Source organism: Hydra vulgaris, chromosome 09, assembly GCF_038396675.1.
Source record: "Hydra vulgaris chromosome 09, alternate assembly HydraT2T_AEP".
In the NCBI taxonomy this organism is placed as follows: Eukaryota; Metazoa; Cnidaria; class Hydrozoa; order Anthoathecata; family Hydridae; genus Hydra; species Hydra vulgaris.
Window position 1 is genome coordinate 18,652,789 of NC_088928.1, and position 17,573 is coordinate 18,670,361.

Consider the following 17,573-nt stretch of genomic DNA (forward strand, 5'->3'; position numbering starts at 1 on the left):
AAATACAGTTAGAGATTTATGGTTATATATTGGAGTCAGTAACACAGGTTACTTTGAAAAAATAATAAATTCAAAATTACATGGTATAGTAATATTTAAAAAAATCAGAATGCATGGAAAAGATGCAATAGAGGTTTGAAACAAGATTAAGGAAGCTTTGCTGTGAAAATAAGTCTGTCAGTCTTGGTGTGGAAAAAATATTAGTGCAAAAATAACCTGAAGTTATGAATTGCAAAAATGAAAAGTTCTTTATTTATTTGAGTAGATATGAACTTTTGTCACAATAAAGACACAAACCAAAATGCCTATAATGCATTTATTCATATTTTTTTTAGCAGAAATGCCCAAAAAATTATTTTAAAAAATTTATCAAAAATGGGTATATTTTTGTATCAGTAATAAATTTTACTACTGATGGTTATTTAGCTCTAGCTACTGTCTCGAATCATCTTGTTTTAACAGCAGAGAATTTGTTTATCGAGCATGCTTCTATTTTTTTTACTAAAAGAGCAAAAAAGTTTCCAAAAAAGCTTCTATAAATAACCAAAGCAAAAAGTTAAAAGAATTTTTAGAAAAGAATTTATTAAGAAAGGATTTATTTATAAAGGAAAATACCAATAAGAAGGAAAAAGTAACTTTAAAGAACGTCGAGATTTTGATTTTAATTGTTTTCTATGGTGATTTTTTATAATAAATTTGAAACACTAATTTTAATTAATTTAAATACACTAATCTCAGCTTTTAATTAATTTAAACACACTAATCTTAGCTTTTAATTAATTTAAACACGCTAATCTCAAGAATCGTTTTGTAATCACAGAAACCCATGATAAAAACTGAGATTAACGTAGTACGCATGTCTAATAGTGCTGTTGCACTTCTACATTATTAAGGTATATTATGGATATTAAATTTACTCATAGTCTATACTTAGACCATTTAGAACTTTTTTAGTTTAGTTTAGTTAAAATAGTATTATTAAAGCAGGAGATAAAAGTTGTTTTATTGAAAAATATATTTAAATATTACATATATTTACATATAATTGAATATGATCTACAAATAATTGAATATAATCTACATATAATTGAATAAAATATACACAAATTTCTTCTCTTTTCCATCACCTTTTTGAAATGGAGTGTATTTTAGAAAATCAATCAATATTCCATTGACCCCGGTTTCTTTTGTTTCATTGAATACAATAGAAGAAGCTGTAAATAAAAAAAATATATTAAAAAAAATAAAAAAGGCAAACTTGAAAAAAATATAATGAATGGGAAGGTGTTACAACTTATAAAGGTATTCCATTTACAAAGCCATATAAATTAGTGTTTCTAAGTATATTTTTCCAATAAAATTTTTTTGAAAAAACTCTTTAAAAAATTGAATTTTTAAAAGATAGTTTAACTGTTAGACAGGGCCGTCCCGAAGTGGTCTCTTATAGGGAGGGAGGGGGGATTGTATGAACTTTTTGCCAACTAGAGACACACACACAGAAGATAAAGGTCCTCAATATTTGCAATTAGTCAACTATAGTTCAAAACTTGCTAAATGTGTCAACTTAAATGCTTATATGACAGCTTTGGGGGTGGTGGACACCCCTACATCCCCCGTTCGGGACGGCCCTACTGTTAGATGATTATGAATAATTTTTTCGAATATTTAATTTAAATGAAACAACCTCTTTTCAAAATAAATTAATAATCAAAATATTAAATTTTTCTAACATTGAAAAGTAATTATCGGGGTAACCACGTGAAATTTTTATAAGAAAAATAGGATTTTAGAGGAGATTTTGCACCTAATATAGAGGATTTTTTTTGTTTTAATTAAGGTTTAACGTCCATGTTTTTACACTTATGGGGCTTAGACAGAGGGCTTTTAAAAGCAATTTTTAATAATCCCTTGCACTTTCAGGGGAAAATATATATATATTTTGAAAATATTATTTGAACTAATAAAAAAACGAAGAAACCATAATATAAGTGTACTAACAGGCCTAGTTAAACTAGCTAAATCATGACATTTTATAACCATGATACTTGCTAAACAATAATATTAGTAGACATCATTAGCGAAGATAAGATTTTCTTTATTTTATAAATTTATTATATTTTAAATTCATTTTTATGAATATATATTTATTATTCTATTAATCTGCATACTTCTGAATATAATATGTTTAAACATAATATTTGAAACATAATGTTTCATTCAAACAATTTTAAAGACCAAATAATAACTTGTAACTTATTTTTTACACATCTTCATCTAATAAACATGAATATTAATACCAATTTTTAATACCACATCATTAGTATTTTTGTTTTATTAAATATAAAAATATTATATCAGTTGAGCTTTTCTTGTTTTACTTAAAACATCAACTCTATCCTACGTTTTTTCATAACTGAAATTTTTTTTTGTCAGTGTTGAATTAACACTGAAAACAAAATATTAGTAGACAACAAGATAATATTTCTTTATTGAAATATATGTAAATATTTATAACAATCAATCTAGTTTCCTTTCTTTTCCACCACCTTTTCGAAATGGAGCGTATTTTAAGAAGTCAGACAAAATGCCATCAATTAAACTTTCATTCGCTTCATCGTATTCAATAGAAGAAGCTGTAAATAAAAATAAAAAAGTTTTATATACCTTATAAAGGTATACCCTTCATAGCACCATATAGTCTGGTAAAGTTCTCTTAGTATATCAAGAAAAAAAATAATCAGTCCTGATCTAAATAACAAGTTAACACCAGGAATAGCATCTGGTTGTAAAAATTGCCTAACCTCGCTCATAATGTATTATAATCATATTAATGAAGATGAAACTGTAGACATTAAACATTAATTGCCCCTAAACCATTGAAATTATACTACCAAATTTTTTTTTTTTTTTTTTTTTTTTTTTTTTAGTATTGTATTTGCCGATTGAAAATAATTTACACTCGTAATTTATAAAAACAAATATTTACATGACTGGGGCTTGAAGAAGACAAAATTCATCTTATCATTAAGCCCCCCCCAAAAAAAAATGCATATTCATCAAATAAAATGTTTTAACAAAATGCAAAAAATAAAATATATAACGTTTAAAATATTTAGTAATTCAAAGAGTATTTATATTTAAGAACTGATTAGTAAAATAAGATGATATATAAGTATTAATATTACAAAAAGAATTTACAATAACTTTTTTTAATAAAAATTGAAATTATAAAATTTTACAATATTTTTAGTAATTAGTATTTCAAATAATAAAACTTAAAAAAATCGTTTGTAAATTCAAAACTTATAAGATAAAAAATACATTTACAATAGCAGACTATTGTTTAGAATATTAAATATAATATTAAAGAGTAATTAGTAGGTTAATTTTTGTTTTTGTTTGCTAGTTTAAAAAGCTTTTTAGAAGAACTTTAATTCATTTTCATGTATCATCAGTAATTGCTTAAGTTTTGTTTTAAACTGGTTTAAAGAATAATTAGATTTCAGCTCATTATTTAATATTGTATTCCACAGCTTAGGACCTCGGTTAGCAATTGAGAATTTGGTTGCTGAATAATGTGTTTTGGATTGAATGTAATTGTTTTTTGAAAATCTGGTAGGGTATATGTGGTTTATTTTTTCAAAAAGTGAATTAAATAACATTGGTGATATTTTTTTATCAAGTTTAAACATGAAGATAAGAATATGGTAAAGGTTTAGTTTATATAAATTTAGAATATTAAGTTTATTAAATAATGTTTGAGTGTGAGAGAAACGGTCTATGTTTGTAATTATCCTTATAGCCTGTTTTTGTTTACTAAACAGTTTTTTTACTTTTGTTGCGTTTGTGCTGCACCAAGCAACGTTTGCATAATTTAAGTAGCAATGAATTAAAGAAAAATATAAGTTTTTTAAACAAGAGAGATATAAAAACTGCTTGGCTTTATACAAAACACCTATATTTTTTGATATTTTATTTTCAATTAGACCTATGTGGTCCCTCCAGGTTAAATTTTCATCCAGAACCTCACCTAAAAATTTTATTGATTGCTCTCTTTTTAATAATGCGTTATCAATAAAAAGATCAGGAAGTTTTAATGGAATATCTTGTTTTTTATGAAGACGATGGAACAAAGTGTATTTGGATTTATTGATGTTCAAAGATAGTTTGTTTGATTTGAACCATTGGGTTAATTTTTCAAGTTCTTTGTTTACTGTTTGAAATAATTTACTGATATCTTTACTAGAATAAAACAAGTTTGTATCATCTGCAAACAAAATTAAGTTTAAAATGTTAAAAAATTTATATAAGTCGTTAATATAAACGAGAAATAAAAGTGGTCCTAAAATTGATCCTTGAGGAACACCACAGGTGATTGACTTATATTCCGTTTTTCCGCTATCATATGAAATAAACTGCTTTCTATTAGACAAGTAACTATCAAACCAGGACAAATTAGTATTTATTATACCATAACTTTTCAGTTTGGATAGAAGGATTTGATGATTGACAGTGTCAAAAGCTTTACTTAAATCGATAAATACACCTAGGGTATTCTTGTCTTCATCAAACCCTTTAAATATATCATGAACAAGGTGAGTGATTGCATGATCAGTTGAATGACCAGATTTAAATCCAAACTGTTTATGAAAAAGAATATTATTAACATTTAAAAAGGAATATAGTCTATTATACATAACCCGCTCTAATATTTTAGAAAAACAAGAAAGAATTGAGATTGGTCTATAATTCGTAACATCGGAAGGATCACCTGATTTTAACACTGGAATGACTTTTGCAATTTTTAGGTTATCTGGAAAAACGCCTTGTTTTAGAGATAAATTAAAAATATGTAGTAATGGAATTGTAATTTGTTTTATTGATTTGATAATGACATTACTACTTATATCATCAAATCCTAAACTTCAAATCCTAAACTAAATAAGAACCCATTGCTCTAATATATACAGTTATAAGTTTTTATAAGTTTTGACATAAAGCTGTAGACATAAAATTAAAGAAAGTTCTGAAACTAAATGATACAACTATTTAACAAAATGCATATTAAAACTCCTGATGATTGCTTTTTTTTCGTCATCTAATATCTTGTCCACTTCAAAAAATTTAGCTACCGACAAAATAAAACTTATTTGGCTTATTAATTCACTATTATAATTAGGCTTTGTCACTGTGTTTTAAGATTTCTTATATTAGTAGGAAGATATAACACTCTCTTTTGAAACTTTATAATTTAAAATAGTTTCACAAAACAACTTTTGTTGAACATTTTCACAAACCTAATAAAATTGAACAAAAATTCACTAAAAAATAATTATTAACATACTGCCTTCAGCCATCGAGAACTTATCAACGTAATCTAATTTTGGCACTTTGTTTCCTTTTTTTCTTATCCTCACTGAAAAGATAAAAAAACTTAGCTTCAGACTCCAAAATCAGTTACTGTCGAAAGCAAGTGTAGTGGTCAATACTGTTATTTTGGTCTTGAGACTGGTATACAAAAAGCTGTTTCTGCAGATAGCATAGGGCTTCTGCTATCAGTATAGCTAACAGCTCGTTTACTTATTCACATGAACAGCAGTGCTCTACTGCCATTTTCCCAGTTTATGATTAAAAGAAACATGGTTTTTTTTTATTTCTTTTGAGAAAAACACAGTGTCTTTGTCACTTTGAAACAAATAATCGTAAAGAAATTCTTCACTTTTATAATCGCTTTCCGTATTTTTGTTTTCGTCTACTTGACTGATGTTTTGCGTAATTTTTGAATTGTCATTATTTTTTTCGACTTTCTCTTCTTCACTATTGAAGATAATTCTGCCAGAGCTAGAACATTAGAGTGGCATTTTCGCCAGTTTCTTAAATAAGCCATTAATTTCTTTTGTTGTAAGAACAAGTAGAAATTTGAATACTAAATAAAATGTTTTTAAAGATTCAAAATTTCAAAAATAAACACCATCTGTTTAGCAAATTATACTAAAATATTACTTTATTACTTTTTCGCTTTAACTATTTTTACTTTAAGCACCAATTCAACGGACGGTTTTTTTTATTAAGTTTTTTTGTCAACATTGATTTAACATTGAAACAACGTTAAATAAACAACGTTTAAATCGTAACGTTGTTTAACGTTGAGACATAGTTGTACAACGTTGAAACAATGCTTCAACCAAATATCAAAGTTGAAACAACATAGAGATGCCGGCTGGGTGGGATTACTTTGGAAATTTTATATCAATAGTCTCTATTAATTGTGAATGTAAACTTTTGCATTTTTGTGCTATAATTTGAATTTTTGTGCTTCATCGCAAATGTTTCACCTAACTGCTTTATCACCTATGATGAGACAAACTTGAGAGATGTTCTTGGGGCCAAAAAATTATATATTTTTAAACAACGTATCCCTAAAGAATTTTAAATACTTCTAAAACCTCAACAAGTTTGATGTGTGCTAGAACTGCTACTGGTACTATTATATCCATTTATATTGTTTATAAATCAGAACATTTGTGGGATATTTGGTGGAAGGTGGATCAGATAAACCTGTTTATAACAGAAGTAAAAGTGGACGGTTTTTGCATTGAAAATTGGCTTTACAAAACAAAGAAGGAAACAAACTTATCATTGGTAACAATTTATCATCACACTTTTCTAAAAGGTGTTAAATGCATGTGAAGAGTATGATATCACATTTATCTGTCTTTCAGCTAAAACAACTCATCTATTACAACCATTGTTGCTTTTTTTACTCCCTTAAAGCATTATTGTAGGGTTGAATTCTGATTTTTCACATCTTTTGTCTCAGTTAACGGACAAAACGTCACAGGACAATATCCCTAAATAAAAAATGATTTCTGTTTTCAAAAAATATGGCATATATCTTTTGAGCAAAGACCATCATGTCAAAATTATAATAAATTCTCAGACACAAATGATGTACTGTATCACCAGGAAAATGAATTAGTGTTAAGAATATCTTGTTTCAAATATCTCCTGTTAGTTCGAAGAAGGTAAAAATTATAGAAAAATCAAACTTAATAACTTATAAAACAAACATCAGAAAATGTAACTGCTTCCTTTGACGTTATAGAAGATAGCCGAAGAATTTTTTATACCCCAAATAAAAGAGCAATATTACCATCATTAAATAACCTTTCTAACAGTATTAATAGAAAAGCTGGAAACTTTTAAAGAAACTAAAACATATTACGTTGGTGAAACTGTTATTTTAAAAAATTATTACCAAATTCGTTATCTATTGTTACCATTGAAGATTTTGAATGAAGCATCTATTGGCACAATTTTTTTAAGGAAAACCATCGTGAAAAAGAAATAAAAATTTATAACTTTTTATACGATAAGATATGATGGTTAAACAAGCTCTTCTATTTGAAAAACAAATTAATTAAATTCTAATTGAAAGTGGGGAAGGCTTTTTTTATTTGTCTGTTAAGGAAGATAAGAAGTTTTTTTAAAAAAGGATCAAACTTTTCAATTTTAAACTAAATCTTCAATTGTCACATTTTTTGGTTGTTTTAAATATACTTTTTATTAGGATTTTTGTTTGTTTTTGTTATATTACCTGGATTTATATGAGTATAATTATATGGAAAATATTCGTAAAAAAACTTCGTGATGAAAAAATTTAATATCATTCTTAGTTGATTGCTTAAAAATATTGATATTTTGATGAAAAACAATTCATATAGTTCTGCGTTTCCAAATTGCCCCTATGTCGAGGTTATTTGGAAAGGCGACGAAAAATGACTTTACTCCTTAATGAAAAAGTTTAATTTATCAAATCTTAAACAAAAGCAAAGGCAATTCTACGGGTGTGTGTGATGAGTGTTCAACCCCCCTTCCCCAAAAGAAGATGATTTTCAAGTTATAGTTGGTTTTTTTATGAATTTAGTTGGCTAGTCGGGTATTTGACACAATTCATTCGGGTAAATTTTAGTTTTGAGAACATTTTTTTTTAAAGAACCAGACGGTACTTTTTAAGGATTCACCCCACCCCACCCCCTCCTTCCTCTTTTTATTCGTAGAATCGCCTCTAAACAAAAGTGTAGCTTGAATTTAGCTCAATCCAAAATAACTGCCTTTTGCGATTATAATTTACTATAAAACAAGTTATCTTAACTTAGATTTATATTTCATTCCAAATAGCCGTAAAATCGTCTTAGGTTGTATTATGTCGTAATTTTATACAACGGGTGGCTAAAAATAGTTTTGAAGAAAGTAATAACTTTTATTTAACTTTTTTTATCTTTATGTCATTTAAACTAATTTATTAACTTATTTAGTTCAAAAACCTGGTTAAATTTAATGAAGGAAAAATCTTTAAAATTTGTTGGGCTCTACTGAGTGTTATTTTTTTCGGGACAACTCCGAACAACTTGCCGCACCACTAATTATATTATTTATTATTAATTATATTGTTTCATTGGAGTAGGTAACTTGTAATTATTAACTTAGAAGATGATGTAATGAACGATTTAGAAGCTACTAACGAAGATTATTTGGAAGATGAAAACATTGACGTGTGAAATAAATATAGCAATATTAAAAGTAAAAATTATGAAAAGTTGTCACTTTGAAGAAAGTTTTTTAAGTATCCTCTTTTTAAAAATTAAAACAAGTTTGTACCCTTTTGTAGAAGTACTAGTGTCAACTTAGGTATTTATGGCCTACACAGTTTACTAATTAGGTCTATTATAAAAAAAAACAGTCATTAGGGCCCAACAAATCTTAAAAATTTTTCCTTTATTAAATTTAACTAAAAAAAAAAAAAAAATTGAAATTTGGACTTTTATAAAAAAATCTTAAAGTTGGGTCAAAACGCAGCACCATCCTGGTGTTTGAACTAAATAAGCTAATAAATATTTTAAATGAGATAAAGATAAAAAAATCAAATAAAAGTTATTACTTTCTTCAAAACTATTTTTGGCCACCCATTTGTATAAAATTACGACAAAGTGCAAGCGTAGGCAATTTTACGGTATAGACTTTCTAATTTTTTAAATAGTTTTAGGTAAATTTAGAGGGAAACCCCTTCATAAATATACCAAAATTTTAAAAAAATATATTTTTATTAATTTACGCATAATTATGCAAGTTTTAATATTGTTGATTGACTTATTAATTTTCATTATTAAATCCTTAAAGTTTCTTATTTTCTTATTTCATGGAATAACTTCTAAGAAAATGAAATGTAATTCTCAACTCTTGCAACATCCATAGCCACGGTTTAGCATCTTGTTAAACCCATAGATTAAAAGTGGATTTTTAAATATTTCCAGTAAAATGCTTGAGTTGACTTTTTTACTTATCTAGTAAGCCAAAAATATTTAGTTTATCAAGTCAGAATGTAGTTTCCTGTAATTATAATAGTTAATTTTACGCGTTAACTTTAAGTGTAAAGAAATTTAAATCTGTTATAAAAACAAATTTAATTTTGCGTAGGTTTCCATGGAAACTTATAAAAGATGTATAAATTTTTTTTTACTCATTAATTTAATAAGAGCATAGAAGTTAAACTTCAAATGTAGTTTGAAATTTAATTAAGATGTCTTTTAAAAAAACAAATTTAATTTTGCGCCAGTTTCCATCGCAACTTTTTAACGTACGTTTTACCTAACGAAACTTGTATACGTACGTTTTAAAGCTTCAGTGGATACATTTAATATATTTTTTTTAATTTTTTGCATTAGGTGCCCCAAGAAGAACTAACGGTCTTGTCATAGAGCACCGCGTAAGAGCATTTAACTTGGAAGTTCACGCCTCCTTCCTTACCGATGGAACGAAATACGCCCAGAGCTCAATTTGCAGTCTGGACCTCTTATTTTTAAAGCAAGCGCATTAGCGCTTGCTTTAAAAATAAGAGGTCAATTTAAATCTCCCACTGCGAGCCACTGCGCCCTGCCGGTCAATTTAAATCTCCCCAATTCAAGATATCGGGAGGCTGAATAAGTCGAATTTTATAAGTGCGAACTGGCATAAGAGCGTTAAAAAAATTTGCAAACATTGGCATAAATGCGAACTGGGAAACACTGATAAACTATTTGAGCAGTTTAATCTAACGTGTCAAAGAATTTGTCGTAAATTCAAAAACCTTGATTTTGTCATCGATGATCAGTCATATTTTATATTTAAACTTACAAATAAAAATTCTAATGGATTTTTCTTAGATGATGCAAAAAATTAACCAAAAAATGTAAAATAAAGCGCAACAGCAATTTGAAAAAAATTTCTGTGTGAATTTCTATATCCCCTCGTAAAATCTATCAACCTTTTGTTGCCCCGGCGGGACTGGCAATTAACTAAAAATTGTATAAAAATAATTGTATCATCAAAAGATTAATTATTTTTTTCAACAAACACTACAGTGGTGATTATATTAGTATTAGTTTTATTGCGAGGAGATAACTCCTGAAGCGGAGCATGAATACAAGCCTTACTATTTGCAGTGTAAGCTTGTAACTACATAGTACATTATATGCAATAGTTAAGTTGTTTTATCTATAAACCTATTGTAATGAATTGTAAAAAGATTTGCCGAAGTTTGTAAAACAATATTTTCGGAAGATTTTTCCTAGAATTTGCAAATCTATTAGTGAAAAAGTTGTGATATATTTTACAATTATCAGTTATTTCTCGGCGCTAGCGTTTACCGTGACCGTACTTTAGGGTCTGCGGTCAATGCTTTAACATGCCAGTTAACTCTATTAATTTTATTTTTAATTTTAAAATGCTGAATGCAATCAAAACACGTTCACCTGGCTGTTAAAGTGCCTTAATTAAGAAGGTAAAAGTGTTCTTCATAGCGGAATTGTTTTAGACAGTGAGGTACTTTTGTAGCTTTTTACTGAAAAAGTTCAAAGCCTTATGCAGCTGATTTTGAACAAATATTACACGCTGGAGTTAAAAATTCTAAATGCAGTCTGATATAAAATGTGTATAACTTCTTTCATATTTTGTTGTCTCAACTGATAAGTAAGTTTTTTATCCATCCTAAAATGATATTGGCTTTAGATTAGGAAGCTTGTGTATCCCACTTGCCATTCCATTCGACGATAGCATTTAAACCTAGAAGTAGCTTGTCCGAATCTGAACCATCCTTAATTTGAGCAATAATTTTGCAATCATCCGCATACAACTTACAAGGGAAGTGATTGATAACTGACGGTAATATTCCTTATAAAAAGATTAATCAAAAATGATCCTAGACGCTACCCTGTAGTGCACAACTAGTTACGTCTGCCCAGCTGGAATAACACTCGCCGAGAACAACTCTTTGGTTTCGATTAGTAAGAAAGATACCAATCCAGCAAAGCACCTTTTCAGTGATACCAAATACTTCAAGTTTGTGCACAAGACGTTGATGTGGCACAGTGTCACACGCCTTGACAAAGTTGAGAAAAATTATATCAACACATTTCTTTTATGCCAAAGATGAAGAAATAGTATTCATAGATTCCAAAAGGTTGGTAACACAGGATTTATTCTTAACACACCCGGGTTGTTGTTCTGCAAAGAGACAACTTAGGTCGTTGTATAAATGATTTAAAATTGTGTCCCAAATGATTCGTTCCGAGAATTTGCACGGTACAGACGTTATTGAAACTGGACGATAGTTGGCCAGACTTAATCGACTTCCGGTTTTGTGCAAGGGCGTGACGTTAGCAATTATCCAAGCGTTGGGGACGGAACCTTCTTGGAGTGAGCTGTGAAATATCTTTGTCAGTGGGTATGCTATTGAACTAGCAAATTATTTAAGAACACATGGGTATACCATCTGCATCTGGAGCTTTATATTGATTGAGTTTGCTGAAATTTAAGGTTACTTTATCTAAATAAAGCCGTAGCCGAAACCGAAACCGAAATTTTGGCCAAAACCGAAACCGAAATTTTGGCCGAAATTTGAAAAAGAATGTTTAAAATCCCTGAACCTTTTATGATCACCGAATAAAAGCAAAAAAAACTATTTTACATATATATAAGCAATCACCATGAAACATAGTTTAATAAAAACTATAATATGTCAAGACATTTCAATAATTAAAGGTAATAATTGAAGTATTTTCTCTGCGGAATACATTTTTTTCATGTTTTCTGGCAAAAGTCTGTTTTTTTCATTTGAAAGAATGTCTCCAGCAGTTGGTCGAGGTCTAAGGAATGTCTTTGCTACTTTTGCCAAACCAAACTTTGCTTTTAATGTTGTTCTTATATAAATCTATAAAACTTCAGACCTTCTTCGGAGTTTGAATCAATTTTTGAGATATTGTCAACCCAACCAGGCATTGCAAATTGCAACATTTTAGCCCTCTGTCGTTTTGTTCTGCTGTCAAATAAGGGTATTGTTCTTTTTTTAATTGTAATAGGCTCAACTTGATCTGAAGTTTGTATATTTTCAGGACCGCCGGTAGTTGTGAGTATTGCTTTTTTAGTTAGGAGATGTTTTAGAGTAAACGACTTCTTAAATGTGATGCTAAGTGATTGAAGACGCTAAGTGATTGAAGTTTTGGATTGTGCGATCCACGAGATATTTTCAAGTTGCAGATATTGCAAGTTCCGTATTTGAAATCACTACCTGTCCCGGTAAAATGATTCTATAAGCCAGTTTTTTATAGATTATTTTCCATTGTAAAATTTAGCACTGAGAAACTTTTGATGAAACTATTGATTTGGGTTGCTTTACTTAAATGTTAATTATTTTAAGAATGGTTTGAGAATAGTAACTTAAAACTATTATGTAACGTGATTTCAATTAAAATTTCTACTATTGTTATAATTAAAAATTGATTTACTAACAAACGATTACAATTAGGAAACCGTCATGATCCCACTCTAAATTAAAACATTAAAAAAAATCTTATAAAAGTTTTGGTTTATTTCAGTTGAGGTTTGAACCAAAATTTCGGCCGAAACAGGAAAAGTAGAAAAATTGTTGAAGCAGAAATTTCGGTTTCGGTTTCGGCCGAAGCCGAAAGTTTCCGTTCACTATTTTTAATTGCTTTAATAACTTTTTAAAAGCTTCAAAACATTGCGAAAGATTCCATAGGATTTAAGTTTATTGAATATAATTTTATGATCAATCGTATCAAAGGCTTAAGAAAATATCAATAAAAATGCATAAAATCAATAAAAATGCATAAAGTAAATTGGGATTTTTCAAATGATTCCGTAATATATTGAGTTATTTGGAATATAGCGTGTTCGGCAGAGTAATATTTTTTAATCCATATTGATTTTTGTATAGGGTATTATTTTGAGAGAGTTAGAAGTTAGATTATAAGAACTTAGAAGTTTTATTATAAAAATTCTCTCTATAAGTTTCGAGAAAACAGAGAGAACAGATATTGGGCGGTAATCACTAACATTATGTTAGTCTCCACTCTACTCCAATTCTGTATTTTGGCCTGATCTGGTCTCTTCGCACTATGCCAGAAGTTTGACCAATAACCTGGATGAAAAATATAGGCTCGGATTGTGTCCCAAAATTACAACCTATTGAGGATTTCTGGCCAAATCTTTAAAAGGCTATGTGTATAAAATAATTGGGAAGCAGATGAATGAAGATCAACTTCAAAAAAAAAAAAAAAATTCGTTCTTGTTTAAGAAAAGTTCATCAAAATTTTGTACAACGCTTGTGCGAACTTGTATACAGAAAAGTTGACGCAGTACGTCGTCATAGCGAGAAAGTATTGTTTAAATCCCGAAAGTAGAAAGTAATCATTTTGATTACCATTTTGTATTAACTTTTTGTTCATTAAATTTTTCTTTGAACTATTAGTACTTAAGTTTGTTTTGTGCCATATCTACGTCACCAGGGTTTAAATTGCAATATACAGCTTAAAGTAATATGATATCATGAACATTTATTTGTAACACAAACTTAAGATATTATATTTATTTATTTCAAAATATAAATTACGTCAAACTTACTTTTTTTTATTCTTTCTTTGATCGTTTCAGCATCCAAAGCAGCAATTTCACATTAGACTAAACTTTTTATTTTCATCTTATCTACTGATTTGACAGTTACCTTGTAGTTAGAGCTCTTGTTTAAGAATCGAGTTGTTTGAGATTCAATGCCAGCTTTGGCAATATTGTGATAATAATAACAACGGAGGAGTGGACCTAGAAAAATGCTCCTCTGAGGTGCTTTGCGCTATCCACGTATTAAATCAACCTTTTTAACGACAAAATTAAGTTTCTTTAAAAGCATTACTCGTTAATATTAACATTATAGTACTCGTTACTAATTCAAATAAGCTATTTTCAGTTTTGTTATAAAAATTAAAAAGAAAATATACATGAAGTAACTAAAAAAATAAGTAATAATAATAAAGTAAAGATCTGTAATTGTACAAGCCGTTCTTGAAATTTAGTAAACCATACAAACAATACAAACGATTTAGCGTTTTTAGAGTTTTAATGAGTTTATAAATAGATAAATATAAAGATGCAAAAAACAAATTTTTTTTTCTTTTATTATTTTTTCCTTTTTTAGATAAAATAAGAATGTTGGATTGGCCAGATGATTTCGTGAAATATAGGATAACAGCTAGACTGTCACTACTGCTGCACTGTTTATTTATTTGGCTTATTTACTACTGGTGTTGCAGAATGACGAGAACAGGTTCACGCATAAAAGTCTCTGAAAACATTTTACCAATTTTTCAAAGTGAAACTCATAAACTACAGGTTGATGTTTCTAATTAAATGACTACTTTGTTTCGAAAAAAAAAAAAGAAAAAAAAAGAAAAGAAATTCATAAAACTTTGAATAGCAAAATGATAAACGCTTAATAGAAACCTCGTTTAGTTATGTAGCATGTCTATTTCATTTTATATGATTAATTTGGTACACAACCTCGTCGATGACACTTTTTATTGATGAACAGACTGTTTTACTGGTTCTTATCATTTTAAAGTTTAATGGGCGCTTGAAATTAAAATAAAAACCTTTGACTTTCAACACCAATCTACAAAATGACAGGCAATGCAACGTAACTATTGTTGACTAGGCTTCGGTGTAAAAAAAAGTTGCAAAGCTATATTCAAACAAATTTTAGTCAAAGAAAGAAATTTTTTGAATAAAATGTATTCTACTTTTTATTTATAAGATGTATTCAATTTATATTTAGTTCAGATTTTAGTCAAAGAACGAAATTTTTAAAGTAAAATGGATTTCATTTTTTATGTAAAAGATTTAATCAATTTATAATGCTTACGATATTGTTTATTTGTTACATAATAGAGATTGTTTGACCCAATAATAGTTTTTATTAAAGTATGATGTATAGTTTTGGAGTAAAGACTGCTGCCAAACCTTTATTTGGCTTCTTATCAGAGACCTTCCCAACAAGCATTTGCACCGAAAATCACGTTTTTTTAAACGTTTTGAACGTCATTTGAACGTTCAAATGCTTGCAAAGATATACTCGTAAATGCATTTATAAACTTCTACAATGGTCAGATAAAATAAACTAATAAGCTTCTTACAATGACGAACGAAAATAAACATTATAAAGTGCACATAAAAAAACATAATGCTAAAATAACGGTTAAAAAACCAGGCCTGCACAGAGATTTTGTCGTGTCTAAGGTCGATTATTGTTGGTGCCCCCACACTTTGGATTCCTAGGTATATTAAATTAAGAATGAATATCACTGTTTATTGTCCGTATGTCTACTATCACATTACAGTTAAATGAAAACAATAATATTTTTGTATTAACTATCGCTGCACATGAACCTGGTTATATATAAAACAAAAATACAATTTAAAATAAATTGAATTATATATTTCATCAATTAAATGTTAATTATGAAGACTATTCAGTCTTCATAATTCAGACTGAAGACTTTCTTCAGTCGTTATTGATCGCAATTTCGATTTGAAGAGTGCAAGCTTATTGAATAAGCGTTCTACTACAGACACTGAAAACGGGATTGTATTAAAAATGCGAAGCAAAATGAAGATCGGAGATATTGGACCTTTTTGATAGATTTTGTTGAGCAACTTGATAGAAGAAAGAGATTCTATTTGTCCAAAAGTATTTGATCACTTCAGAACATTTAAATGACGGATTTCTTCAATCAACTTCTCTTCTTTTACACCATTTACGTTGGGATTTGCCAGGACATTGCAATTTTCTTTCTAACTAAGTTTTTCTTTATTACTACACCTTTTCAAGTTGTAATTGAGAACATGAATGTTGTAAATCAAAATATGTAATTGACAAACACAGCATTTAATTTAAATATCGTAGCATGTAATTAAGAAACACAATATGTAATTAAGAAATCGTAAAATGTAATTGAGAAACACGTAATAATTAAGAAATCGTAATATGTAAATCAGAATTCATAATTTGTAATTGCGAATTCACGATGTAAGCTTCTAAAATATGAATTTGAATTAGTTAATAATATCAAATTAAGCATTTGTATGCACCAGAAATAATAATTATGGAATTGAAAGATAACTGTGTGTGTAATAAACGTTACAACGGAGCTGGAGAATTTTTAAAAACCCTTTCCAAATTGAGTCACTCAATAGTCATTTTATTCAACTTCTTCAGTGAATCTTTTATTCAGCAACTCTTCTTCTGTCATTTGGTGAAGATAAAATGTAATTTTTTCTTGTAACTTGTTTGTTTGGATGTATTTCATGCCGACAAATTGGATACGTTGGTTCTGGTTGTTTTAGAAGTGGATGAAAGCTTTTTGGAGAAATAAATACTGACACGGATTAAGTTTAACAGCAGAGTTTCGGGTAATAGTGTAATGAAAAATAATTCTATCTGTATTCAGTGCTGGGGTTGTGGAATAATGAATACAGATTTGGAAATAATTTGTGCGGTGACAAAAAATAAAATAATAGGAGGTGATTATGCACGTGCTGCTCAACATACTACGAAGCATTACACAACGATTTTAAATATAGAAGATGCTTAAGTTTAACTGTGTTTTAAATGAATATTTCAATGATTTGTTAATGATTTCATCACAATGAGGTGCTTAACTGAATATTTTAATGATTTGGTGATGATTTCATTACAGTGAGGTGTTTAACTGAATATTACAATCACTTTTAATGACATTTTTAAAATTCAATTTAAATCTTTATACTTTTTTGTAAATAAATAATTTGTGTTTTATTTATAATTCAACTAATTTCTCAAATGAAATTTTCACAAACAAAAAAAAAAGAAAATTCTAGCCAACCTTTTTTCGAGTTACCGCCAAAACCACAAATGACTTTTTCATCACTTTTTTATTTTATTGATAATATATTATCATTTATTAAAAATCAACTCATATGGCCACCTTGACCAAATTAGGATTCAGCCTTAATTTACAAGGTAAATTAAGGCAACAAAATTTAAAATACAAATAACGTTTTTCTGATAATCTATATTATAAACTTTTCTCAGTTACAACTTTTATCTTCTCAATTACATCTTACGATTTCTTATTTACATCTTCCATGATCTAAATTGCGTATTAAGTTTCGCAATTACAACTTTTATCTTCTCAATTACATCTTAC

General features: G+C 28.3%; 1 long non-coding RNA gene across 1 annotated transcript in view; it reads left to right on the forward strand.

Annotated features, from left to right (window-relative positions):
• Positions 1-15,252, forward strand: part of LOC136085034 (uncharacterized) — a 40,769-nt gene extending 25,517 nt beyond the window's left edge. The window contains exon 2 of the long non-coding RNA XR_010641020.1: positions 14,528-15,252. This is a non-coding gene — a long non-coding RNA (uncharacterized LOC136085034). The remainder of the gene's footprint in view (positions 1-14,527) is intronic.
• The last annotated feature ends 2,321 nt before the right edge of the window (positions 15,253-17,573 follow it).